Source organism: Eublepharis macularius, chromosome 1, assembly GCF_028583425.1.
Source record: "Eublepharis macularius isolate TG4126 chromosome 1, MPM_Emac_v1.0, whole genome shotgun sequence".
Taxonomy (NCBI): Eukaryota; Metazoa; Chordata; class Lepidosauria; order Squamata; family Eublepharidae; genus Eublepharis; species Eublepharis macularius.
The window spans coordinates 13,999,092-14,025,664 of record NC_072790.1 but is presented as its reverse complement, the minus strand read 5'-3'; the positions used below and the strand labels follow the sequence as shown (position 1 = coordinate 14,025,664).

General features: G+C 46.7%; 1 protein-coding gene across 1 annotated transcript in view; it reads left to right on the top strand.

Annotated features, from left to right (window-relative positions):
* The window catches only part of PLCB1 (phospholipase C beta 1), a 698,812-nt gene that overhangs the window by 375,737 nt on the left and 296,502 nt on the right, over positions 1-26,573 (top strand). The window lies entirely within an intron of this gene.

The window sequence follows — 26,573 nt, the reverse complement described above, 5'->3', positions numbered from 1 at the left end:
GCTAGGTCCCCTTTAACGGACTTGCCTGCTTGGCTGTTTGATTTGACACATAAATGTGGCTTGAGCTGCTGTCAGTAATAGGTTTTTTTTTTTACTGTAATAAGCAACCACAATTTCCCTAAGTGCCTTTGAAAACGTTGAGGATTGCATAGGCAGAACAGTTTGAAGATGGCTTTGAAGAACAACTGAAAGCCATCATTTTTATGTGGTTTGCCCCTGGAGTTCAGGCTCCTAATAATTCACTTCAGAGCATAATGGATTTTGAGCCTTGCCTCCGTCATTCTATTGATATAATTCAGTCTACTGTTCAGGCTTGAGGTGAAATTAATGAGGTGGTGAGTCTTGAATCTATGCAGTTAGCTCACTGACCTTTCCTTTCCGAAAAGCAAAAAATCAAAACAAAACAAACCCTCCAGAATTAAGACGCAGTGCATTGTTTTGCTTGGGAGGAAATAGTTTTCAATGGTAGCAATTAGGTGAGTTGAAGGGTAGTAAAATATTACTATTTGTAAAGGTCAGCCATTTGCAACTTCCAAGTTGTCTTTGGAAATGGATTGACACACACACAATTGACACACACACAAGCTTGTTAGAAAATAGTCTGCAACGGCTGTCCAGGCAATATTCAATATTTCAAGATTGTTATAAATGATCTGGATGAGAGTGGGAAGGGATTACTCATTGAATTTGTAGATGACAGGCAACTGGGAGGACTAGCAAACATCCTTGAAAATAGAGATAGAATCTGGGGCCAAGCTACAAGTGACGAATTACACTTGAATGGCAAGTGAACAGGCTCAACGTGTATTCCTCCCTGTTCACTTGCGCTCCACTTGCACTTCACTCGATCACTAGTGAACAGGGAGGAATACATGTGAATCTGTTCACTTGCCATTCAAGTGTAATTCGTCACTTGTTTGTAGCTTGGCCCCTGAACACACTGGAAAAGTGGGTAGATTTGAATAAGATACAATTTAACACGGATAAGTCCCAGATTCTGCACCTGGGCAACAAAAGTGCAAAACATGCATACTGGATGAGGGATACACTTCTGGGTAGCAGTGTGTGTGAACAAGATCTTGGGGTACAGGTGGATAGGAAGCTAAATATAAGCAGTCAGTGTGATGCAGCAGCAAAAAAGGCAAATGCAGTCTTGGGGTTTATCAACAAAGGCATAACATCCCAATCCCAGGTTGTCGTTGTCCCAATATATACCACATTGATCAGGCCCCACCTGAAGTATTGTGTGCATTTCTGGAGGCCTCAATTCAAAAAGGATGTGAACAAATTGGAAGGGGTGCAGAGGAGAGCAACCAGGGTGATCACGGGCCTGGAGACCAAGCCCTACGAGGAAAGACGGAGGGACCAGTCTGGAGTAGAGGAGGTTGAGGGGGACATGATTGCTTTCTTTAGGTATTTAAAAGGCTGTCACTTAGGAGAGGGTAGGACTAACTGTAATGGGTTTAAACTACAGGAGGGAAGGTACTGGCTGGACATTAGGAAAAACTTCTTCACATTATGAGTAATTCAGCAGTGGATTCGGCTGCCTAGGGACGTGGTGGGTTCCCCCTCATTGGCAGTCTTCAAAGAGCAGCTAAACAAATACTTGTTGGGGATTCTTTAGGCTATTCCTGCATTGGGCAAGAGGTTGGACTAGATGGTCTGTAAGGCCCCTTCCAAATCTATGATTTGATGGAACTGGTTTGGATTATATACATTTCCCACCAGATGTTTGGGAGAAGTGCTCATTGAGACACTGAATGTCACTTTAACAATTTTCTTGAACTTGAAGAAGAATTAAAATACAAACCTTGTTATGGTAATGTAGGCAAAACTTGAAGCATGGATGTTTTGAGCTATATAGCCTGAAATGCTAACAGTGTAAGAGAATTAGGAAGAAAACCAGTTTAATCCTATGGAGACTAAGAAATGTCTCATTTGTATATTTCAAGAAACATTTGTGTAAACTTTGTTCAAGTACAATCAGTAATAAAGCTATGATTTTGTGTGTTCTCTGCACCTATTTGACTGAAATCTACACAAATACAAAGAAAGAGCTATTAAAAACAACAGGAAAACCTCAAAAGTACATAAATGCCCTACTACTGAAAACAGTCGTTGATCCAGAAGAGTTAGCCGTGTTAGTTTGTAGTAGCAAAATAGTAAACAGTAAAGATGCATCTGACGAAGAGAGCTGTGGCTCTAGAAAGCTTATTCTACAATAAAGTTGGTTAGTCTTAAAGGTGCTTCTAGACTCTTTACTATTATACTGAAAACAGTGGCATGTTTATGTTAACTTGGATATTGTGTGTTTGTTACGTGCCATTAGATTGCCTTCAACCTCTGGCGACCCTATGAATGAAAGACCTCCAAAATGTCCTGTCATTAACAGACTTGCTTAGATCCTGCAAACTGGAGGGCGTAGCTTCTTTTAAGTCAAGACATCTCATTTTAGGTCTTCCTCTTTTCCTACTGCCTTCCACTTTTCCTAGCATTATTGACTTTTCCAGATAATCTTGCCTTCTCGTGATGTGACCAAAGTACGACAGCCTCAGTTTTCTCATTTTAGCTTCCAGGGAGGATTCAGGCTTGATTTGATCGAGAACCACTTATTTGTCTTTTGGGCTGTCCGTGGTATCCGCAAAACTCTCCTCCAGCACCACATTTCAGATGAATCAGTTTTCTTCCTGTCAGCTTTCTTCACTCTCCAACTTTCACATCCATCCATGGCAATGGGGAATACCACAGTTTGGATTATCTTGATCTTGGCTCCCAGAGAGACATCTTTATCTTTAAGGATCTTATCTAGCTCGCTCACAGCTGCTCTCCCAAGTCTCAATCTTCTTCTGATTTGTGGTCCAGTTTGTGGGTGAAGACCGCCCGGCAATCCTCGTCAGGCTCCAACACCCAAGTGACGGAGCCTGGGGTTGGCATATCCTCCTGTACCCTTTAACAATGAGCCACAGACAAAGCTTCAGTCATTGAGAGAGGAGGGGGGGTCTGTCTCCATCAGCCCCTCCTCTCTCCCTACCGCTTCTCTCCTTTGACTGCCAGGGAGAGATCTGGCCCGTCCTCTTTGGCTGCCCCGCTTCCTGTCTTTTAAAGGATTTCCTGTAGGGGGGGGCAGTCCCGGGCTTGTTTAAAGCCGCATGAAATGTGGCCTGATCCTGCTGGGCTTGAGTAACAGATGACTGGGTTCCTGGCCCAGGCCGACCCTACCTGCACATCTCTATCTCCAGCTACCTTAGAGGACAGGCTTCCTGGTTGCCTGCCGGTGGTGGGCAATCTCCCAGGGGCTTGCCCCTTTGCAGAAACAATCCAGTTGGATCATACCTGCAGCAATAGACAGTAATTAGCAGTATAGTCTATAGTCCCTGTCTCTTTACCAATGTATGTCTTTAAAACCACATCCATACAATACAGCTCCCTTGAATAATTCGGTTTTGCTTTTGAGGAAAGCCAGGAGAGAGTGAGTTTTCCTGACCTCATCAGAGAGCCAATTCCAGTCTCCTGTCACTGAGCCATCATCTTAGCTTTGCCTTTAGCAAAACAAATATGTGAAGTAATCTCTTTTTATTTGGATGAAGTTCTGAGAACATGGAGCATTTAGATGCCGTCTTTTCGTATGAAAAGAAGCTCTCATCTCTTATACTGAGGCAAATGTCCTCAGGGAGGTAGGTTGATGGCACATTGCAGATGAAAGGAATGTGTTCATTAAACAACAAATACCTAAATCTGGTACTTCAGTGGGACATCAGTAGCACATTATTTACCTGCTCAAAGGTAATGGGAAGAGCACAATGTGAGTTAAGGCATATGAGACCATAGCCCAGAATGAAAGAAAGGCTACAAAATTAAAGTTGCAGCTGTTCAGGTGGAAACAAAATGTGTTTATTATCTCATACCAAATTGTTGCTTATATAAAAATAAATGTGACAGATGGGGGGTGGAGGAGCAGACAGAAGCAACATTTTTGGGGTGCACCCGCAGTTGTAGGGCCAAGCTACAAGTGATGAATGACACTTGAACAGCAAGTGGATTGAGTGGAGCGCAAGTGAACAGGGAGAAATACACTTGCCGTTCAAGTGTCATTCGTCACTTGTAGCTTCGCCCGTAGAAACTAACCGTAACCCTATGATATCACAATGACAATTAGATGGATCTTTTTATCGTCAATATTATAAAAGTGGAAGAGGAATGCTTAAAAGTAGAAACATTAGTTCTCAGTAGTTGTGGTCTACTGGCTCTTGAAAGGTCTACCAATATCCAAAATCTTTTTGCTATTTTCTTTAGGCTGAAGATTTCATGTTGAGTCTTTCCATTTTTACAGGTATCAGTATGAGTGATAGATGTGCAAAAATTAGACGGATTTCTGCACTTACTTGTGTCGTGACCCTGTTCAGTGGCACAAATTTCCGAGAAGGTGGACCTCAGTGTCGATGCAGACATGGACAAGAATAAGTCAGAGCTGTCAGAAGATGCTGTCCTCTGAAATGCCACTCATCAGGCTCCACTTATCAGAGAAGCCGCAGGACCTGCCAAATGATCTTTCAGTGATGCTGAAGGACTCTTAAGTAGAAATGTGGACCCTTCAAAGACAGAGTCTGTGATAATTCCATCAGCACACTATGTTTCAAGTTTTGAAAGTTTTATTTGAACAAAAGCAGGGCCTTCCCTGGCCTCTGCTTAGTAGAGAACAAACATCTCACAACTAGGGATACCATATCCCCAGTGGAGGCGGGGGATTCCCCACCTCTCACACCCCACCCCCAGTTACCTAACCGGCGGAGGGGGCGCACCTTCTGTGCGCACTTCCTTGTGGCACTGCGCACTCCCGTGCACAGCAGCCACCTGGATCGGCCCAGTTTGGCCCAGATCGGGGCTGCTGTGGAGTGTGGGAGCGCTCCTGCACTCCACAACAGCTCAAACAGGCCCGATCCGTGCCAAAACAGGCCTAAAACGAGCGCGTGGATCGAGCCCATTTTGGACTGCTGCAGAGGGCAGGAGTGCTCCTGATCCAAGCCCTGATCCAAGCCCCTGTGGAGCATGGGTGTGCTCCGGAGGGGGGGGGGCTGCTGCATGATGATGTCACATCACGCTTGCAGGAGCAGCTGCACACACACACACACCCAGAAAGTGAGTGCCAGGCCCCAATCCCCCCCACCGGGAGGTTGAGGGGGCCTGGCAACCCTACCCACAACATGAAGGGGAAATGTAGCCAAACTACTACTCAGGCTTTTCGGCCTTAAGGGATCAGGGGAAAATACTAAACAGTCCAATAAGGGAAAACAGTTCGATAAGGAAACATCAACTTGCCACTGTCAGGTCTTGCCAGGTATTTTCCCCAAGCACTTCACTGCATCTCTCAGGTATATGAATTAAAGTTACTTTATTAAAGAAGAGCACCAGTATCAAGATAGTCAGACAGGATCATTGGCTGAAGTGACGCAAGGTAGCAAAGCAAGGTTAATTATAGGACAAAGTCCACGCCCCCCAATGGGAAAGAAAGACCGTTAGGATTTTGGCGCGTTGAGCCAGGGAGCCGGGAGAGAGGGGAGGAGGGAAAAGATGAGCTCTGCTCAGTCTCTTAGGAGGTTGGTGCTGTCTCTGCTGGAACTTCAAGGCCACATTCTCAGGCTGGCCAAGAAATGGTAACCAAAACACCTACAAGATAAGCAACTCGCAACCAGTCAGCAAAACAGGTTCCCTCTGCAGGTTCTCAGAGGTCCACTACACACTGCAGCAAGGAATTCATGACACATGGCAGATATGCTGGAGGCGTATCTGACAGCCCCGATATAACAGAGTCCTTTTGCTGTGGAGGTGGAGCTAAGGTCCGCTGCGGTCTACAGGAACTTTCTCTGGGTCTGTCCTTCAAGAAAGCTGGGAACATTGTGAGCTGTTCTGCTTCTACAACCAGTGCCCAGCCCAGCTGTCCATAGCTGTCTACTCTTCCTTCCCGGCTACCTATTCATGGCCTCCTCCTCTTGGTTCCCTGACACCCATCCCTGGGTACCTACTTGCTGCTGACTGCTGCTCTTAAAGCCCTGTTCACTGAGGGCCAAACTACAAGCGACGAATGACACAGGTTGGACACTTGTCAGCGTGCCTCAAGTTTTGATGGGAAATGTAGGCAGCTTGGCGGAATGTTGGACAAGTGACAGTTGAAAAGTCCATTGGACAGCAGTCAGAGAGCCAAGCTGCAAGACCAGGACGCCTATATTTCCCATCAAAACTTGAGCGAAGCTGACTAGTGTCCAACTAGTGCCAGGCATCACTTGTAGTTTGTTTCTGAGGGCACTGAGCAAGATCTTGATCACCCCTGCAGGCCCTTTCTGAAGACCAGGACCAGTTGAAATTATTTTGTCCCATGAGGTTCTTTTTAAGCAGGCTGAAAAATTTAACTGGGTGTAATCCCATTTCTGGGAATTCATCCATACCATAAATTTTATAAGTGGTTCCTGTGATACTGTTTGTACTTTGGTCTATATAGTCATGCGTCATATGCAGACTGCACGTATCAGTCTCTCACAATGCACACACCGGTTGAGCCCTTGTGCACGTCTATCCCAAGGGAAGATCAAGATGTGCTGCTCTTGCCTTCTATGCTCGGGGAAGTTCAAAAAGAGAAAAAGGAACAGGCTCTTTCAATAGTACAGTGGACGCTTAGAGTTCTCCCGTGCTTTTTTAATGTTTTAAAATACGTAAAGGTACAGTTTTGTAGAGCCAGGTGGTGTAATGAAAGATAACAAAATATACCTGTCTCAATGGGATGTTTCCCCATATTCTCATCAGGACTGTTGATTGCTTCTGTGAGAATCTTAATTATAGTTTATATATGATTTATAGTCATAATGTTTTTTAGTAAATACATTCTAAGTGTAACGGAAGTTATTTGCTCATGTATAACTGGAGTGCTGCAAATGGGCTGAAATCTTTTCAGCCGTATGTTGGAAATATACCTGGCCCTTTCATATAATATGCTCTGTAGAATCAATACATAGAGGTGTTTATTATGAATAATATATTGTTCACCTAGTGTTAAATGTCCTCATGCCAAGAAATAGCTGTTCATGTGGTCTGGATGCTATAGAACATATCCACCATTATTTAAGTACATGGCTTCCTTAGAAAAAAAAATGGAAGAACCCTTCTAATCACAAAATGCCACTAGATAGTAAAAGGATTGAACATCTGAAATCTGAATTGGAATTTAAATGAAATTTACTACACAAAGGTTTGAATTTGGCAATATTGGCAATGTGACCCCTTCTTACACACCCGGGGTAATGCCGATTGCCACTTTGGGGTCAGGAAGCAATTTTCCCCCAGGCCAGTTTGCCCAGGGATCCTGGAGGTGTTTTGCCACCTTCTGGGCGTTGAACAGAGGTCTCTGGGGTTGTGTGGGGTGGGGGAGGTAGTTGTGAATTTCCTGCTCCATGCACACCCATGCTTGTTTGAAGTAAAAGGTGTTGACTTTAAAAATGGTTTTCAATATGTGAGTAGCATACCATCACAGTAATGGGTGTATAGTTTATCATTGTATGTTCCCACATACCTGGCCTTGATTGTTAGCATGAGCAAAAGTATTGGTGTGAGTTTGTTTTCGATTGCTGTGCATGGATCTTTCACTGTAGTTTTGCAAGAGTTGGTAAGAATTAGAGCCTCAGACAAAAAAGCATGTTAATGTTCCGCCTGCAGTGCTTTCTGCAGTGTGTAAAGGGTTTGGCAGACGTTACGAAACAGCTGCCTAACAATGTTTTAAAGGAAGCAGAGAGAACTGAGATTTTCTTGGTAGAATTAGAAGTCAACCAGTGTTGTAGTTTTGGTAGCTGCCCAAGTTACTGTTTCGCATTTTAGGAGTTCCTGTGGTCATCTCCACTTGTGTTCTAGTGGTACAAGTATAAATAAAGCAAGTATAACTAAAACATCCTCTGTCTTAAGAATACTCATATCCTGAAGAAATCAGTTGTGCTTCTGGAACTTTTTACCATTTGGGAACATTTTGTCGTGGGCTGGGCCAGCCCAAGCAGAGTTGTCAAAGTCCAGTCCAAAGTTGGCACGAGTTCCAATCCAGAGGTGAGTCCAAAATCCAAAAGCCAAGTCAGGGGGGGTCCGTAAGTCAGTTACCGGTTAAGATCAGGTCTGAGTGCAGACAGAGACAGGACATGGTCCAAAGCTACAGGGGCAAGGCAGGGTTCAAGGGAGTGGCCACAGCAGTAGCAAAAATGCAACACTGGCTGCTTCCACACCTGGCAGTTCCTCTAGACTGGCTTTTGTAGCCAGGCGTGGTTTGCAGCCAGCCGCTTGGGCTCTCATTCTGATGCTGCTCATTGTCGCTATCCAGGAGCAGCTGACATCGGCCCAGGAGGTGAGCACTGCGCCATCTCTCCTGCAGTTCCACTCTCTGCCTTCGTCTGTGGTGCTCTGTGGCTGTAGGCGAAACGGGGAGGGGTGGAAGCCCCTGGCTGGGCTTCACCTGTGGTGTTGCAAGTCCCTGGCTGAGCATTCTTCTGTGGTGTTGGGGCTGGAGGGTGCCGGTGGCTCTGCCTCAGCTGCTGGCTGTGGTCTCTGATTAGCCAGCAGCTCTTCTTCCTGATTGCTGGCCTCTGATAAGTCAGGGCTGAACACCCGGAGCTCCTCTTCTCCTGAGGAGTCAAGGCTGGACACCCGGAGCTCCTCTTCTCCTGAGGAGTCAAGGCTGAACACCCGGAGCTCCTCTTCTCCTGAGGAGTCAAGGCTGGACACCCGGAGCTCCTCTTCTCCTGAGGAGTCAGGGCTGGCTACATGGAGCTCCTCTCCTTCTGAGGAGTCAGGGCTGGCTACACAGAGCTCCTCTTCTCCTGAGGAGTCAGGGCTGGCTACACGGAGCTCCTCTCCTTCTGAGGAGTCAGGGCTGGCTACACGAGGCTCCTCTTCTCCTGAGGAGTCAGGGCTGGCTACACGAGGCTCCTCTTCTCCTGAGGAGTCCTCACTTTCACTGAGCCCAGACTGCCCCATGACACATGTAACCATGTGTATAGGTGGATCCTTCTTGGGCCCTGATGCTTACTCTGTTATCATTTTTAGTAGAAAGTTCTTTTCAAAAATCCTATTTAATAAAGTCTAACATCTAACAATACGCGTTGTACTTCTATCAGATCTTTTAGGATGAGCGGAAATAGCTTGGTGCCTCGTTATAGGTGCTTGATAGTTTGAGAGGGAAAAAGTGTGCCTGTTTGTTTTTCTCATGAAACATATGTAATTAATGTGTTTAAGAAGTGTGATTTTGTTTTCTGAGGAATGCCACCACATTTTATTACATGAAGTGTGTCTTGAGCTGCTGCCTCACACTGTGATTAATCTTGGTAGCAGTTACTGTCACAAGCAAGGTTTGGAATGTATTATTTGTTCTTGATTAAATGGGTGGTTATTTTTGGAAGCTGGAAAAACTAGACAAGATGGTCTAAAATGTAGACAAGCTACAGCATGCTGATAAGAACAGGGTGCCAAAAGGCTCACCCTGTTTGCTTGTCTTCTATTTTGTATCCCTGTAGCTTTACCTTGAAATGAAATAAAAGACTATGATTATTATGCACTCTGCAAATTACATCACCGCCCCGTGAGTTGCAATAGGGAGAGAAAAGAAGTTGCGTCATCTCATTGGATTGATGCTCTAGCATGCATCCAACCATAGAGTTTAGGGCAAATACAAGAGTGGGGCTCTGATGCATTATTGTAACTTCTGGCACGATCTGGAAGTGACATTAACATGTCAGGGGTAGAGCCGGGGCTTTTTTTCAGTGGGAACGCGGTGGAATAGAGTTCTGGGACCTCTTGGAAATGGTCACAGGGCTGGTGGTCCCGCCCCCTGATCTCCAGACAGAGGGGAGTTTAGATTGCCCTCCGCGCCGCTAAACTCCCCTCTGTCAGAAGATCAGGGGGTGCAGCCACCAGCCATGTGACCATTTTCGCCAAGGGTGATTTAAACTTTTAAAAACTCCCCCCTTGTTCCAGCTGACCCAAAGTGACATCATTGGTCCTGGGAGCATGCGCACACTTTGCATGCGCGCATGTGGTACCAGGGGCACCACCTCCCGCCAAGAGTTGCCCCCTGTGCTGGCAACCCACTGAGTTCCACCACCTCTTTTCCTAGAAAAAAAAGCCCTGGATAGAGCTCTAGTATTTGTCACAACATTGGGGGAAATTCTGATTCCCCACCACATCTCTAGCAAGTGGCAGCAGGGACACCAGGCTGCTAGCAGGAGATAGATGGGCCTGTGACCCTTGGGTCCAAGGCCCCAATGCCGGAAGGCAACATCAGGGGAAGGCGTCAGCCTCCGTGCCCTCTTGTTAACCCTAGTTGGCCACTGTGGGTGAAAGGATGCTGGACCAGAGCAGAGTTGCTCTAGTGTTATGTTCTCATGGGATCCCATTTCTGAATGCACCTCTGCCTAAAAACAGCTCCCTGAACATATGAAACTAATATAGCTGGACTAACAACCTTTCTTCCTAATCTTATAGCTTTTACATGTAGGGAATTTTTACACAGGGGAAAGTACGCCACACATCTTGAAGTGCCTCCTCCTTCTGCTGCATCTGTAGACTAAGTTTCTGAAGTGTCCAAGAGTGATTTTTTTATCCCTTTCATGTGAATTGCTCACTTATACTGATTTCCAGTGGAACTGTTCCAGAATTAACATGGGCCAATCTGCCCATTTTTGTAAAGAGCAAAGTGTGAGAAAATTGTGTTGGCTCGAAGTCAACGAGCTTTATGAGATCAGCATTTTGAGATGGATTGGTTGGTTTCTACATTAAAATGGCTTATTGCAAGGCTGCCCTGCGGGCTTCCAGATGGGATTCAAGTGGCGTTCTGATTGGCCAGGTGTGAGTCGTGTTCTATGGTTGTGTTTCATTTTATTCGACAATAGTTGACACTGAGAGATCCCTGTCTTTCGGTGCTACACCTCTGAAGATGCCAGTCACAGCTGCTGGCGAAACGTCAGGAACTACAATGCCAAGACCACGGCAGTACAGCCCAGAAAATCCACAACTACCATCATTCTCCGGCCATGAAAGCCTTCGACAATATAATAGTTGTCCCCTTTGAAATGATGATAGTTCACGGAGGTGTATTACTCTGGATGTCTGTGTTGGTGGGACAGCAACATTCTTTCACTGTTAGTTCCATAAAACTCTTGCTTCAGGTAAAGTCTTCCACCTTCTAAGCTATTGCATTAAGTTCGAGGGTTACCAGAATAACTCAGAAGGAGCCTAAACCTTCCCTAGCGAACCTCAGAGCAAAGGCATCAGCTGTGCCCTAGATGACAACTTGCTCAATAGCGTTCCAATTTCCACTAGCATGCCGAATGTAAACGGCAAAGTGGTAGTGAGAGACATTGGTAGTTGTCGATATTACACCAAGTTCAAGTGAAGCAGTTACAGTGCTAAAGACGCTTAGCCTCGAGGTCAAGTTTGACCTCTGACAAGCCAATCCAGCAATGTTTGTGTTAAGGACTGGCTTTTTTTCAGCAGCTGTCCAAAGTAGGAGTAGAGCAAAACAGACCGTAGGTAGACATGGGCACAAATCTAAATATGAAGCAATTTTGTTCACGAAATTGGCTGTTTCGTGTGTTGCGAAGCGGCATTTCGTGGGGCTGCGGCTTTCAAGGTTTTCACGAGATTCATGACTTTTGTTGCCTATTTCGTTCGCTTCGTGAACGTTTCACGATTGCAGACAGGCTGGTGCCGATCCATTGATTCCCTTGGCAGCAATGGGCCCAGACCTTTCATTGCCATTGGAAACCCCAATCATAGCCCAATTACCCTTGATTGGCAGCTCTCCTAGCCATCCGGAGAACTTCCATTCTGCCCTATGCAGCCAGGAGCTGGGGGTCAATCCCCTAGGCAACCAAGGAGGTGGGCCTTCTGTGGCCATGGGCACACCAATCTCACCCCTCCAAACCCTGTTAGGCAGGTCTGTCAGCCAATCACAGACCTCCTGTGCAGGGCCAGCGCATCCATAGAGGCAGGTCTGGCAGCCGACTTAAGTGCCGAGGCACTAGAGGGAGCGCCAGGGGCAGGGGCGCATGCTGTGGAGCTGGTGCCAGCAGCGCTGGAGGGCTGGGAAGCCACCTGCACGCCACCCCAGCCACCTGCCGCACATGGCCCGCAGCTGCTGCAGCCTCCAAGCCCTCCTGTTCAGGTGCCCCGTGGTGCCACCACTGCCGCTGCCAGCATGCGCTCCCAGCTTTGTGTGGGGTCCTCCTGAGGGCCTTACTCTCTTCTGTTCTTTTTGGTGGGTTGGGGAAGTGCACAGCTCGTCCTGGTTGCCCATCGGAGCCCAGCAGCAATACTGGGGGGGAGGTCTTAGAGGCGCCAGAGACTGCAACTGCAGTAGATCTCCCTGCGGAGGCAGTGAAGGAGGCAGAACAGGTCTTACCACTGGCGGGAGTCGACCTGGATCTCCTCAAAATTTTTGAGGAAGATGACAAGGGGGAATCTCAGGAGGAATGGTGGGGATTTGGAGAGACATCCAGCTCCTCCGAATCCCAAACTCTTGGGACTGCCCCTGCCTGCAGTCCGCCCCTTACTCCGTCTTCCAAGTCCCATGCCATACTGTGGCCGGTAATCCTTTGTCCTCCTCCTGACTCTCCAACTCCAGGTCGCCACTTCAGTCAGGCACTGTGGCAGCACTTCCAGCCCCTTCCCAACAACCCCTGTGCGCTGTGGTGCTGTTCCTGCGATGCTCTGGTGCATAGGGGCTATGACCCTCAGCACCTGTCGTCAACCATTCTCCGCTTGCATCTGCAGAGGCACCACCCGAGCGTGCTGCCTCTGGAGCAACATGAGTCGTCTGGCGGGTGGAAGAGGAGGGCTCCTGATTAGAAAGAAGGAGGAGGGTCACGGGAGTCCACCCCGAGCAAGAAGCCTTGCCCCGAGGGTGATGTGGGTGGGAGTGGAATGTCCAGGCAGGCCACCTTACAGGAGGTTGTTCCCTCGGGGTCGCGGAGAGTGCCTCTCGAAAGAGTCAGCAGAAGGGCTCAGGAGGTGGGCACTCGTGTGCTGGCAGAGATGATTGCCTTAGAAGGACTCCCTTTGTCTATTGTGGACGGTGTGGGCTTTCGGAGGCTGCTGCGTCATTTCACCTCCTGGTTCATAATGCTGTCGCAGTGGACCATTGGCTGGCGAGTCATTCCCACCCTCTACCGCAGTGTGCAAGACATGGTTGCTGGGGAGCTGTCGCATGCCGCAGGTCGGACTGTGCACTTCACAGCAGATATGTGGAGTGGCTGCCATCATGGCTACCTTGCCCTCACCGCCCATTGGTGGCAACCTGAAGACGTCTGCTGCCCCAGGGAAACAGCCAGGCCCCGGGGTGAGGTGCTGCCCCTGCAACTGGGGTACAGAGTGGCCATGCTCCTGGCACGGGGGATGGATGATGATCACACGGGGAAGAACATTGCCGCCACGATCAAGGCTGGGCTGAGGCAGTGGGCGCTAGGGGGTGATTTTGTCCATGGCATCATGGTCACCAATGAGGGAAGCAACATGCTGGCAGTCCTGAGAGAGGCATCCCTCAATGGCCTTGTCTGCCTGGTGCATAAGCTGCACCTGGTCATGGTGGATGCTCTTGGGCTAAGTAGCAAGGTCAAGGCCACCTGGGACCAGGCAACGTTGTCCATCTGAGACCTGTTGGACAACTGCTAGTGCCTGGCTTTGCACTTCTCCCATAGTGTGAAGTCTTCACGTGAGCTGCTCCTGAGGCAGTGGGAGGGGGGTGATCCTGAGCACTACCTCTACCAGGACATGCCAACCCACTGGAACTCTATCTATTACATGTTTTGTCGTCTGGTGAAGCAAAAAAACCTGGTCCAGGACATCATGTCGTCCATAGCTATTATGAAGGAGGGAGAGGAGGTCAGCATCAGCTATGCGGATGGGTTGGCCCTCTCCCAGATGGTCCATGTCCTTGTGCCCTTTAAGGACACCCCTGGGCTCCTATACTTATATCAGTCCAGCCTGGGACTGGTCGCCCCCCTGATCTACGGGCTGGACCGGGTGCTGGTCAACAGGCTGGAGAATGAGGATGATATTGCGCCCCCTCCTTGGGGTCAGGGACTTGGTCAGGAGGTTGCAAATGGGCATAGCCACCCGCTTGCATCCTCCCTGCCAAGAGCAGCCATACAGACTGGCCTGCATATGTAACCCCCGGATAAAGAGCAGCATTGCCAAGTGAGACGGCCAGCTGCAGGACTGGAAGAAGTTCCTGCGCAGAGCGGTGCACAGGTATCAAGCACACAAAGTGGGACAGAGGGTTGAGTGTGTGGCGGGGTGGTGGAGGAGGAGGAGCAGGAGGCTGTAAACGAGCGAGCTGTCCCCAGCCATGAGATCCCTCCCAACAGGGACCTCTGGTCATATGCAGTGGGCTGCACAGTTGACGCCGGCTGGGTTGGTGTTTCTGTCAGGGCAGAGGACTTGATAGGGGACATGATGGGAGAGTACTTTGCTGAGCCCCCGACACGCCAACCCCCTGGAGTACTGGGCATGAAAAACTGCCATCTGGCCGGATCTCTCCATCGTGGCCACTAACATCCTCTCCTGCCCTCCCACCAGTGTCCAGAGCGAGCGGGTCTTCTCCCACTTGGAGACCTTCTCCATCCCCTCCATGCACGTCAGCACCTGGATCTGGTGGATATGTTGTCCTTTATTAAGGTCAACTTCTCACTGCCTGGGTACCCCTCCCTGGGCCCTGGGCCGACCCGGATCGATGTGTGTCTGCCCGCCTGCTGCCAGGCTCCAGGGAAAAGCTTCCTCCTGCGCTCCTGTTGCGAAGTCTTGGTCGCTCACTCTTTTTTTTTTTTAATTTACTCCTTCAATTTTGTTTTCTGCCATTGTCCCGCATGGGAAGGTGTCTGAGTGTTCTGCTCATTGGGGGGGGGGGGGCTCTGGGTCAAAGCTGAGTGGGCAACTCTGCCGGCAGGGGGATCACAGGACAACCGTTTTGTTTGTGTTCCTCCTTACTCTTGCTTTGAGCACCTGTTTCTGTGTGTTCTTGGGCTCCAGTTTCGGGGCCACCACCTGGCTCTGGGCAAAGCTGAATGTTGGCATCTCCCCTGGAGGCTCACACAGGACAGGGTGAGTCACCCTTCCCATCGTCATAGAAAGACCTCCCCCCAGAGAGGGGGAGGCACCCATCCCATCGTTGTAGAGAGACCTCCCCCCAGACAGGAGGAGGCATCCGTCCGTCCATCCATTCCAACCTCCAACCATTCAGTGCTGCCACATCCAGCAGGTGGGTTTTGTCGGTAGCCATCGCCAAGAGTAGGACATATAGTACCCTCCCCCAAAGAGGGGGAGGTGTCCATCTGTGGCGGAGGGACAGCAGGGAGGGGGTCTCAAGCATTGACCACCTCCCGGGCCCATGAGGAGGGGCAGCCACTGAGAGAACCCACATGCCTTACTTGGGGGCCACCCCTTAGGGCAGAAGGAGGTGTGGACCACCCCCACCCCCGAGCCCATTTCCCACAGGGGCAGAAGGGCGGCAGTCGCCTCCCCTGACCGCCTCCCGGTCCCACGAGGAGGGGTGGCTGCCGAAAGATCCCACACGCCTTACTTGTGGGCTGCCTTTTGGGACACATGGGGGTTTGGGCCACCCCCCAGCCCATTGCCCACGAGGGAGAAAAAAGGAGGCTGACTGTCTCCTGGGTCCACGAGGAGGGGCGGCCACCGACAAAACCCGCATGCTGGATGTCGTGGGTGCCCCTTGGGACACATCTCAGGACGAATGGCAAGGTTTTGGAGAAACATCCAGCTTCTCAGTCCACATTCCAAACTCTTAGACTGTGCCTGCCTGCAGTTGAGTCCGCCCATCACAGCCCAGGTCCACACTGCAGCCGGTAATCCTTCATCCTCCTCCTGAGCCTGACCCGGCAACTCCCGGTCCCCATTTCAGTCAAGCACTCTGGGCAGCACTTGCCTCCCAGTCAACATATTGCAATTTTGGCCAAACTGGAGGGTGGGTGGAGGAGATCTTGCTAAGCACCCTTCCCTACAGCATTTATTCCAAGATCCCCAAAAGTGTACATTTAGGCATTAGAATAGTTTTATCACTACTGTGGGCACAAGGTACTTGTCCATGAGGTTGTGGAGATGTTGGGATTCTGTGGGAGGCTAAATCAAGACATATGGCCAATTGTCATGTCTGTGCTTCATCCATGCCACTACTTAATGCTGACCTATTGTTCTGAAACCAATGTTTCATGCTATAACTTGATGTCATATTGCCAGTGCCATAACTGTTTTGCATTCACAGGCTTATTGAAGCTGCAGGTGTCTTATCTAACGGACTGTAGAAACTCTCAGTGCTTTTGATCTTGCATACTGCTCACTCCCATGCGCTGTGTCTCAACTTTGATCTCTTGCTTTCTCAGTTTCCCCACCTGATAGTACAAATATGCGAGTCGTTCTCAGGACGAATTTGCGCCAAAAGTCCTGTTTTACTGATGGGAGGGAACACACACACACCCTCTGAGAGGAAATGAACACGGGAAATAGATCCAGATGCCTCTGACGAAGAGAACTGTGGTTCTCGAAAGCTTATGCTACAGTAAAGTTGGTCAGTCTTAAAGGTGCTACTGGACTCTTTTCTATACTGGAAACATCTTAAAAATGGAAAGGGACTGAGGGAGGCTCGAAAGGAACGGGCAGCCAGACATTATTTGGCCTGAAAAAGGATTTTTGGGTAGTGGGTATAGAAATAAATGAAGGTTATGAACTGAGCCAGTTGCCAAATTCAAGGTTGACTGCAATGGGTAACTTGTATGTCAGGGAGATTGAAAAGTAGTGTCGTTCAGTTGTCTTCAGCATTATGATATAAATTATTCTTTGTTGTGGGGTTGGGCAGGGAGAGTAAAATGACAGCTTGGAAAGAGGATGTTTGTAAAATGGATGGTGAGGCAGGAAAGATAAGTCCCAAGATTTCAAGGCTGGATGATAAGGGAGAATTTCCAGCTTGTCAGCAGAGATGAGAAGGGAGGATTGGAAGCCCAAGGTTTAATATCACACGCAAAGTGTTTCAGCCCAGTTTCATCCTCCAAAGCGTGGGAACTTTTAATTGAAACCTACGACTGCTGCTACTTCAAAGGAACTTCACAGGCGGGTCTTAGGCCATGGTGTCCAAATGGATACAGCTAATTCTTGATTAGCGAAAGTAAAGCCTTGTCCCTCTGCATTTGCTAATATCAGCTTTTTAAAATCCCTCATTAGCTGAACGTATCAAGTTGTGTCTCCCCCCCCCCCCCCCCGCCAATAGGCACTCAGTCCATCAGTTGTTGTGCTTCTGAATATGTGACTTTCTCATGCAAGCTGCTTGGGGTCAACAGGCATTAATGATTCTCCCCCACCCCTGAAAATTAGGGGGAAATTTGATACTCATAAATGTGCAGTATTTCTGTTAGAGAGAGAGAGAGAGTGAAAAAGAGTCTCTGTTTATCAGTGGAACAAATTCCACTATCTCCACATTAATTTAGGATGGGTGTTTGCTTGCTTCAAAGCATGCTTTAAAATTATGTAAAGTATCTTATCGTGATTTGTGTTCTTATGGAACGGTGTTGCTTTATGTGTTGCTTTATGTGAATAAAGTAGGTGGTATTTGAGTTGTTCGTTTCGTGCCTTGCTTGAAAGAAACTGGAACCTAAAATAGTGTCATTTGCTAATTGTGTTAACAGAGAGCTAAGAGGCTGAGCTAACGAATTAGGATGTTCCCTCAGGTCATGAACTTACAAAAGCCCCTCTGGCTCTGCAGTGTGGATACTTACACTGGTCTACTTTGCAGGGTTGTTGAGAGAACTGCTCAAGAAAAATGTACTAGAACCAAAAGAGGCTCCCCTAGTATGCAAGAAAAAAACCGAGCAGTCAAACTTCAGCCAGGAGAAGAAAACTAATCACAATCTCAAACACAATTCAGACATAATGTTGATTTTATGAATTACTTGATCTAATAAAGTGACTAAGAGCCAAGCTACAAGTGACGTCTGACACTTGTAGGTATCCTGGTCTTGCAGCTATAATGGAGAGCCAAGCTGTAAAACCAGGACGCCTACATTTCCCATCAAAACTTGAGGGAAGCTGACGAGTGTCCAACCTGTGTAAGGCGTTACTTGTAGCTTGGCTCTAAGTGCATTCGAAGATATCATAAAGTGCTCTGTAGTTCCAAAGACAGCTTTCAATATACCAGTACAAGAAAAATCTATGTCAAAAGCTTTGAATTTCTAAAAGCCCTGAAAAATATGCACAAATAAGAGAGCCAGAGTAGTGTAGTGGTGAGAGCACCAGACTAGGATCTGAGAGACCTGGGTTCTAATTCCACACTCTGCTATGGAAGCTTGCTGGGTGACCTTGGGCCACTCACACACACTCAGCCTAACCTACCTCATAGGATTGTTGTGGGAATAAAATGGAGCAGAGGAGAGTTATAGAAGCCCCTTTGGGCCCCCATTGTAGGAAAGATGGAGTATAAAGTAAATAATTAAATGAATTAAATGAAATATGGACATGGTTAATATTTTTGTGTGAAAAATGTTTTTCTGAGCCGCCTGATGTAGGCTGTTCTTCTTATGCCTCAGTTTAATGTCAAGCCATTCTGTTCTTCCTGCTATTCAGCTCACAAGGAGGCCTGTAAATAAAATGTATTATGCTCTAGTCATTTTTCTGTTACTGTTGATGGATTTCCAGTTTTTTTTCCCAAAACAGTTTTTTTAACTTTATTTTTTTAAATTTTTAACACTTAACATTTATGTATTTTTCAGTAGACCAATCTCTGATGATGTATAATTTGAGATGTGGTCAAAATATGGAAACCATTTTCCTCAGAAATTGGATTGAAACGTTTTGTCATTTATTGTTCATCGACAGTCTTCAGTGCAGTCCCACATCGGGGACTGCGCTTGCACAGGCCAGCCGTTCAGAACAGCTTTTACGCTATGCAGGGGGGGAGACCTCCCCCTCGGACCACTCTGAGCTAGTTTTTCCTGCCGAAACGGTCATGTGGTGGTTGAGGTCACACACACACACCCAGTTTGTCTTTTGCCGCTGCGGAGAACGGACGTCTTCTAGTGCTAGCTTGGCTAATGTTACTTAGTTCTTTTAGTCCTTGGTAGTTAGTAGTTAAAATAGTTAAACTTCTTGTTGTTAATAGTTGTATTAAAATTTAGGTAGTTGTTTTTTGGTAGTAGTGTAGTTGAGTTGAAGAGAACTCACTAACTGGGGATTCGGGACACAATAGCGAGTTGGACAGCATTTGCAGTTCACTCAGACTCAAAGCAGATCTCTCTCCTATCCTCATTATCATGTTGGTGGACAAATCCCTCTTCAAGAAATGTGAAGAGTGTGCCACAAAAATGCTGAGGACCGATGGCCATGCTTGGTGTCTCATGTGCCTGGGGGAAGGTCATATCATAGACCGATGCAAGCATTGCCAAGTGTTCACCCCAAAAGCAAGAGCAGATCGGGTGGCACAATTAAAGACTATGCTGTGGGAAAAGGTTATGTCTAGCTCCACAAGCCCAGCAGCAAAAAAATCTGCCCTGGCGGAGCAATCGCTGCATCCGTGATCCAAGGCCAGGTCAGAATTGGCAAGATAATCGGACCTGAAGTCTATGGAATTGACGTCAGATCCTTCAGCTCTGAAAGCTTGGAGCCAACCATGCTCTTGGTCCCGTGAGACGATAGCTTCAAGATGGTTAATGGCCAGTATAATTATGGCAGATACCGATCAACCTGTTCCTAGAGGCAGAACTTCAGGGACTCCCATTCCAGACAGAGTCGATATGACCGCTGTCAAACCGCCAAAATGCAAGCATAAGGACAAAAATAAGAATAAATCTCAGAAGCGAGAAATTCCCTTGGCACCAACCCAGGCTTTGGAACCAGAAGAACAAATATCTTTACCACCTAGACCTGTTAGGAGATCAAGTTCAACCTCCCCAGTATCAGACATCGGGGACAAGATTACAACTGAAGCTTGCCAAGGAAGACGCTTGAGTTCCAAAGAACGACCTTGACAGCAATACTTCAGGGTGCCGTGGTACCTTCCGTGCCCCTCATCAGGTTACTCACATGAATGGGATTGTTACCCAACCTACCCATTCTCGGCACCAGGCTCTTCTTGATTAGTTCTGAGCAGATCACACAGATCGGATCTGACGCAGCACCCTTCAGCACATCCGTTGATGTCGAAGGGAGGATCAGATTTGGGATCGGATGTGGATCCTTTTGGTTCAGAATGAAGCCCTAGCTGCACTTTGGAATGGTCTCTGGAGGAGTGGGTGGGGGAGTCAGATTGGAGATCACCTACCATCGATTATAAGTTATATGCGGAGCAAATGCTGCGCATGGCGAAAGAGAAGTCTAAATTGGCACCTAGCAGGATGGTTTAATTCACTGGACCCACTCTGGACTCTGTAGTTAATAAAGCTTTCTTACCTGCTGATCATTGTGCCAAACTGATAAGCCTAGCACAAGATTTTTTAAGAAAGTGATTCCTGTCGGCTCAGGCAATTAAAATCTTATTAGACCTTATGGCTTCTACAACTGGAGCCACCTCGGACTAAGTTCTCTGTTCCCAGAAGGGTTTTACGCTCTTTGCATTGGTGGATAGATATTAAAAATCTAACTGGAGGAACTCATTTTGGGTTACATACCCATGAGGTTACTTTGACTACAGATGCATCCCTGGAGGGATGGGGTGGCCATTGTGAGGAGGTGATTATCAATGGCCTTTGGAGAGAGAGTGAAAAGGAGTGTCACTTTGGGTGCACATGGCATCATGATCTTGGCAGACTGCATTTAACTGCATTGTTCCAAGGACATTAACTGTTCAGTTTTCAGATGAAGTGGCAAATATCATTTTAAATGCACGTAGGCCATCAACTAAGAAATCATATACCTTGAAGTGGAGTTGATTTGTGTTTTGGGTGGATGCTAAAGGTATATCCCACAATTCTTTCCCCTTAACAGACATCTTGGAATATCTGGTGTCTTTACAGAGGTCAGGGCTGGCGTCTTCCTCTATTGAAGTCCATTTGGCAGCCGTATTAGCGTTCCACACCAATGTGGATGGGAAAACAGTTTTCTCCCATTTTTTTTAAGCGAAGCTGTTCCTGAAAGAACTATACAACCTTCATTCACCAAGATCTCAGGTAGTCCCACAGTGGTCCTTGTTACTAGTACTGTCTAGTTTAATGCTCAAACCCTTCGAGTCTTTGGCAACTTGCAGTTTAGCACTGCTCTCTGCTAAAGTAGCCTTTCCTCCTAGCAAAAACATCTGCCAGGAGTATCAGTTGCAAGCATTAATTGTGGACACAACCTTTTTACGAATCTTCCCCGATAGAGTGGGGAAGTGGGGATACATAAAGTGATCTCTAGATTTCATGTTTCAAAAAGCTAGTCTCTCCCAGTAGTTTTTCCCGACATACTTCACAACCAGGGCTTTTTTTCAGCAGGAACGCGGTGGAACGGAGTTCTGGAACCTCTTGAAAATGGTCACATGGCTGGTGGCCCCTCCCCCTGATCTCCAGACAGAGGGGAGTTGAGATTGCCCTCCGCGCCGCTGAGCAGCGCGGAGGGCAATCTCAACTCCCCTCTGTCTGGTGATCAGGGGGCGGGGCCACCAGCCATGTGACCATTTTCTCCGAGGGCAACCCACTGAGTTCCACCACCTCTTTTCCCAGAAAAAAAGCCCTGCTCACAACAAGAACACCTTGGATGTAAGAGGGGTTGTTTTATTCTACATAGATAGGACAAAGTCATTCAGACAGAGTCAGATATTCTTTATTTGTCACTCGGGTCCAAATAAAGGCAAAACCTTAAAGACACTCTTGTGCGTTTGGATTTTCGCTCCAAGCTTGTTAGGAGGACATTAGTCACGAGTCATTAGAGATGTGGTAGGTGTAGTGTTTGCGATTTAGTGGCACTAGGAAAAGAGTTTAAGGTGTGCTCAACCAGACATATCATATCACTCAGATTATTCAACCTGTAGCTCCTCGGGAGTCGTATATGTTATAGAATGTATGTGTAGTTTACTGTATATTGGGAGCACTTTCAGACCGGTTAAAGTGAGACTTCAAGAGCCTATTTCTTGCATCAGGAATAAAGTATTGGAAGCAGCTTTAGTGCAACATTTTCTTAGTAAACGTAAGGATCCAAGAGAATTTAGATTTTCTGTTTTGCAGGTGATTACACCTTCCAGAGCTACTAACCTGCATGAATTGCTATGTAGGGAATCCTTTTGGACATTTGAGTTGGACACTCTTACCCCCAAGGGATTAAATCAGGTGTTAGATTGGTCCTGTTACTTGTGATTCTTTAGTTCTGTTGGGGCGTTGTAATTGGGCTTCCTGGATATTTCTATAATCAGTCCACTGTGACTTGCAATTTTGCTTCTCTGTGCCCTTAGATGTGCTCTAAATTGTTATTGGGAGGTCACATGTATATATGGGATAAGCTTAGTCCTCGTTCTTATTGATGTCTGGGGTCCTATTATGGCATTAGAAAAGTAAGGAATTTCGTTTAACAACTGGCATTGTAAGTACGCAATAATTACATTGTACAAAAGGGTGAATGTTATAGGATTGGTTTTATTGCAAATTATATGCCTTAGAGAGACTACTGCTGTTTGGGGGTGCTCTTGATAAAGCACGTTCGAAACAGGAGAATAGCTGGCATCCTGTTGAGAGATTCTTTATGGCTTGGGGACTCTTCCTCGGCGAGATTTGAGGGTCCTCTGGTGTCTGCTTCTGCTTGGGAGTTGGGAAGTCGTCCACTGTTGGAGTCACCTGTGGAAAAGGAAAAGGAGATTAAAGATAGACTTGGAAACTAAGTATTACATAGGATTGACTCAAGACTCCTTGGACTCTCATTCTTTTGCCAGTTTGTGGAAATGGTCAATTGGAATATTGTTGTTGGACATGGAATATTGTTATAGGATTCAAACTAATTGTAATAATTATTGTAATTGTTATTTATTGAGAGCATCAAGCACTTTTGAAATCAGTATAAATTTATATATACATTAGTATTGAATTGCATAGTGCACTTTAAAGTACTAAGATAAGTATTGTCAAACCAACTCACACGGATTGGTACTTACACAAAAATTCCAATCACCACCCTCGACAGAAAAGAGGCATAATAAAAACATTAGTAGATCGTGCAAGACGGATATGTGAACCACACTTTCTCAACGAGGAAACTAATCATCTAAACCACGCACTTCAAGCAAATGGCTACTCCAGAAATGAAATCAGAAGAGCAATTAAACCAAGGATAAATCAAACAACTAAGGAAAAACAGTCTCCCTCAGGAAAAGTGTTTTTGCCATATATCAAAGGAATCACTGATCAGATGGGAAAGCTTATGAAAAAACACAACCTTCAAGCAGTATTCAGACCCACCAGAAAAATACAACAGATGCTACAATCAGCAAAAGACAGTAGAGACCCCCTCACCTCTGCAGGAGTATACCGCATATCCTGCAGCTGTGGACAAGTTTACATCGGGACCACACAGCGTGGCATCCAGACAAGAATAAAAGAACATGAAAGACACTGCAGACTTGGCCATCCGGAAAAATCAGCAGTGGCAGAACAGCCTAACTCAAACAGGGCACAGTATTCTATTCCAGGACACTAAAATACTGGACAACACTTCCAACTACTTCGTCAGACTGCACAAGAAAGCCATTGAAATTCATAAGCATAAGCACAATTTCAACAGGAAAGAAGAGACTTTAAGAATGAATAAAGCATGGTTTCCAGTCCTGAAAAACACCAGGCTAACAAAACACTCTACACCTGACAATAGCCCTGCAGAGAAGATGAGCATATCATGCACCAATCCATATGCAAAAGAACCTCCTCAGGATACAGTGAAGCCTCTCTCCATTAGCATTCCACACCCTGGGAAACTCTTACAGGATGACTCAGCCCAAACCCACCTTCCTGAGTAGATATAAATTACCTGCCCACATCTTTCCCACACTGTGACACTGAGAGATCTCTGTCTTTTGGTGCTACATCTCTGAAGATGCCAGTCACAGCTGGTGGTGAAACGTCAGGAACTACAATGCCAAGACCTCGGCTATACAGCCCGGAAAATCCACAACAACCATACTAAGATAAGTGTTTAACCGCGGCAGGTTTTGCTTTTTCTCCAAATAAAGGCAAGTCAGCAACATCACAGACCATAGCAAGATGGGTAGTGTCAGCAATTAGGTTGGGGTACAAAGCAGCCAAAGTTCCATGTCCATTCAATGTGAAAGCACATTCAGCGCAAGGACAGGCAGCTTCTGCAGCATTCTTGAGAGGAGTGCCATTGGAAGATACTTGCAAAGCAGCGATATGGTCGTCAGATAAAACATTATGCAGTTGACATCAGCTCTTGAAAGGAGACTGCTGTAGGACAAGCAGTGCTGCTGTCGCTATTTACCTGAGACCATCGCCTCCACCACCTTGGTGAGTAGCTTGCTATTCTCCCAATGTGGAACTGCACTGAAGACTGTCAGTGAAAACAGAGTTGCACTTACCTGTGACTGCTGTTCATCTAGGTCTTCATGCAGGCACACATTCCCTCCCTCCTGCCCCGCTGTGAGCTCTCTAAAGATTACCAAGGGAGACTTTTGGCAGCACAGAAGAACTGCGGGAGAGGGGGGGCGACCTCAACCACCGCGTGACTTTCAGCAGGGAAAAATGGCTCAGAGCAGTCTGAGGGGGAGGTTGCCCCCCCCCCAAAAGCTAGAAAAAATCCTGTTCCCCAAGCAGCTGGCCTGCGCAAGCGCAGTCCCCCACGTGTGCCTGCACGAACACCTAGATGAACAGCAGTTACAGGTAAGCATGACTGTGTTTTAATCGGTCTGCTATTTTGTCCATTAATATCATGTCCCAGATTTTATATTTCCATTGTGTTACAGTTGGTATTTTGTTCGATTTCCACATCTACGCTATCAAGAATTTGGCTGCTGTCAATAGGAGTGCTGTTAATTTTTTTTCCCTAGGAGTTGGTATCGAAGAGTTGTTCCAGTAATACTCCATTAAGAGCAGGGCTTTTTTTCAGCTGGAACGTGGTGGAACAGAGTTCCAGAACCTCTTGAAAATGGTCACATGGCTGGTGGCCCCGCCCCCTGATCTCCAGACAGAGGGGAGTTTAGAGTGCTCTTCGCGCCGGGCAATCTCAACTCCCCTCTGTCTGGAGATCAGGGGGCGGGGCCACCGGCCATGTGACCATTTTCTCCGAGGGTAACCCACTGAGTTCCATCACCTCTTTTCCCAGAAAAAAAGCCCTGATTAAGAGTATTACTTCCGACTTGTTTGGGATAGTGTTGCCAATTATAATCGCTGTTGTTTTTAGAATTGTATTCCAGAAGGTTTGAATTTTTGTACATGACCATCAGCAATGTAAAAAGGGTACCTGTCATTCCACATCCTTTCCAGCATCTGAAGTCATTACCTGTTTTATAGTGATGTAAATTTAATGGTGTGAGATACCATGTAGTGGTTAGTTTGAATGTCTGCAGCCTGATACTTAGTGATTTGAAGGAATAAATATTTGCAGTCCAGATTGATTCCCATTGGTTTTGATGTATTGTTATATTACAGCCTTTTGCCATTCTTCTTGCTGTGGTGTGATCCTTGACCAGTTTTCATTATTTAATTGTTTATATATTATTAAGATTAATCTGTTAGGTCTATTAGTGTTATTTTTTAATAATATTTCAAAGGATGTGAGTTCTCTCTCAATAATGTTTGTTAGTTCCGTTTTAGTCACCATATGGTGAACTTATAACCAGGGTGGTTCGAAGTCATATTGTTTTTTTTAACTCAGCTATTGAAATAATTTGTCCTTTCTGGATGATTTCACAATGTGTGTTTTCCTCCTGCTTTTATATGATTCAGGGCTCTTTCCCGGCTCAAACCACCACTGGACTAAAAATGTTGTGACTGAGGATGTGTCATGTCTGTGCCCCATCCATACTACTACTTAATGCTGACTTGTTGTTTCTGACCTGTTGTTTCTGAACCAGTGGTGAAAGTGGAATAGGTTTGAGGGATTTCAGGGCCATAATTACCTACCCAGGAAGTGGGGGTGGTCCACGGAGGAAGAGGGCTTCAAATGTCCTACGTCTTTGGCCAGAGAGGATGGCTCAGAAAGAGGCACTCTGAGGGTACTACACTTGTGCCCCATTCAAATTGTGTGTACAATTTGAATGGGGCAAAGCCAGGATTCTTATAGGGCAAATCAGGTCCTGGGGCTGGAGAGTACTTCAACCGTTGAGACAAAGGACCTTAAAGGTCATCTCCTGGGAATGATAAAGGTTTGAGTGCCTTTGATTGGTGCTGCCAGAGTATAACAAAATAATTGGGCTGGTTTCTTCTGGTTCCTTACAAGGGAATGGTAGTTAATTAAATGTTCTCAGAGCTTAGCTGATGAATTTAGATCTTGATTAGATGTTCCCAGGAGTAAAACTTATCAGAGCTGATTGATGGTCCTACAAACTTAGGGTGGGATCTCACCATGGAAAGAAAGAGGATCAGAATGTG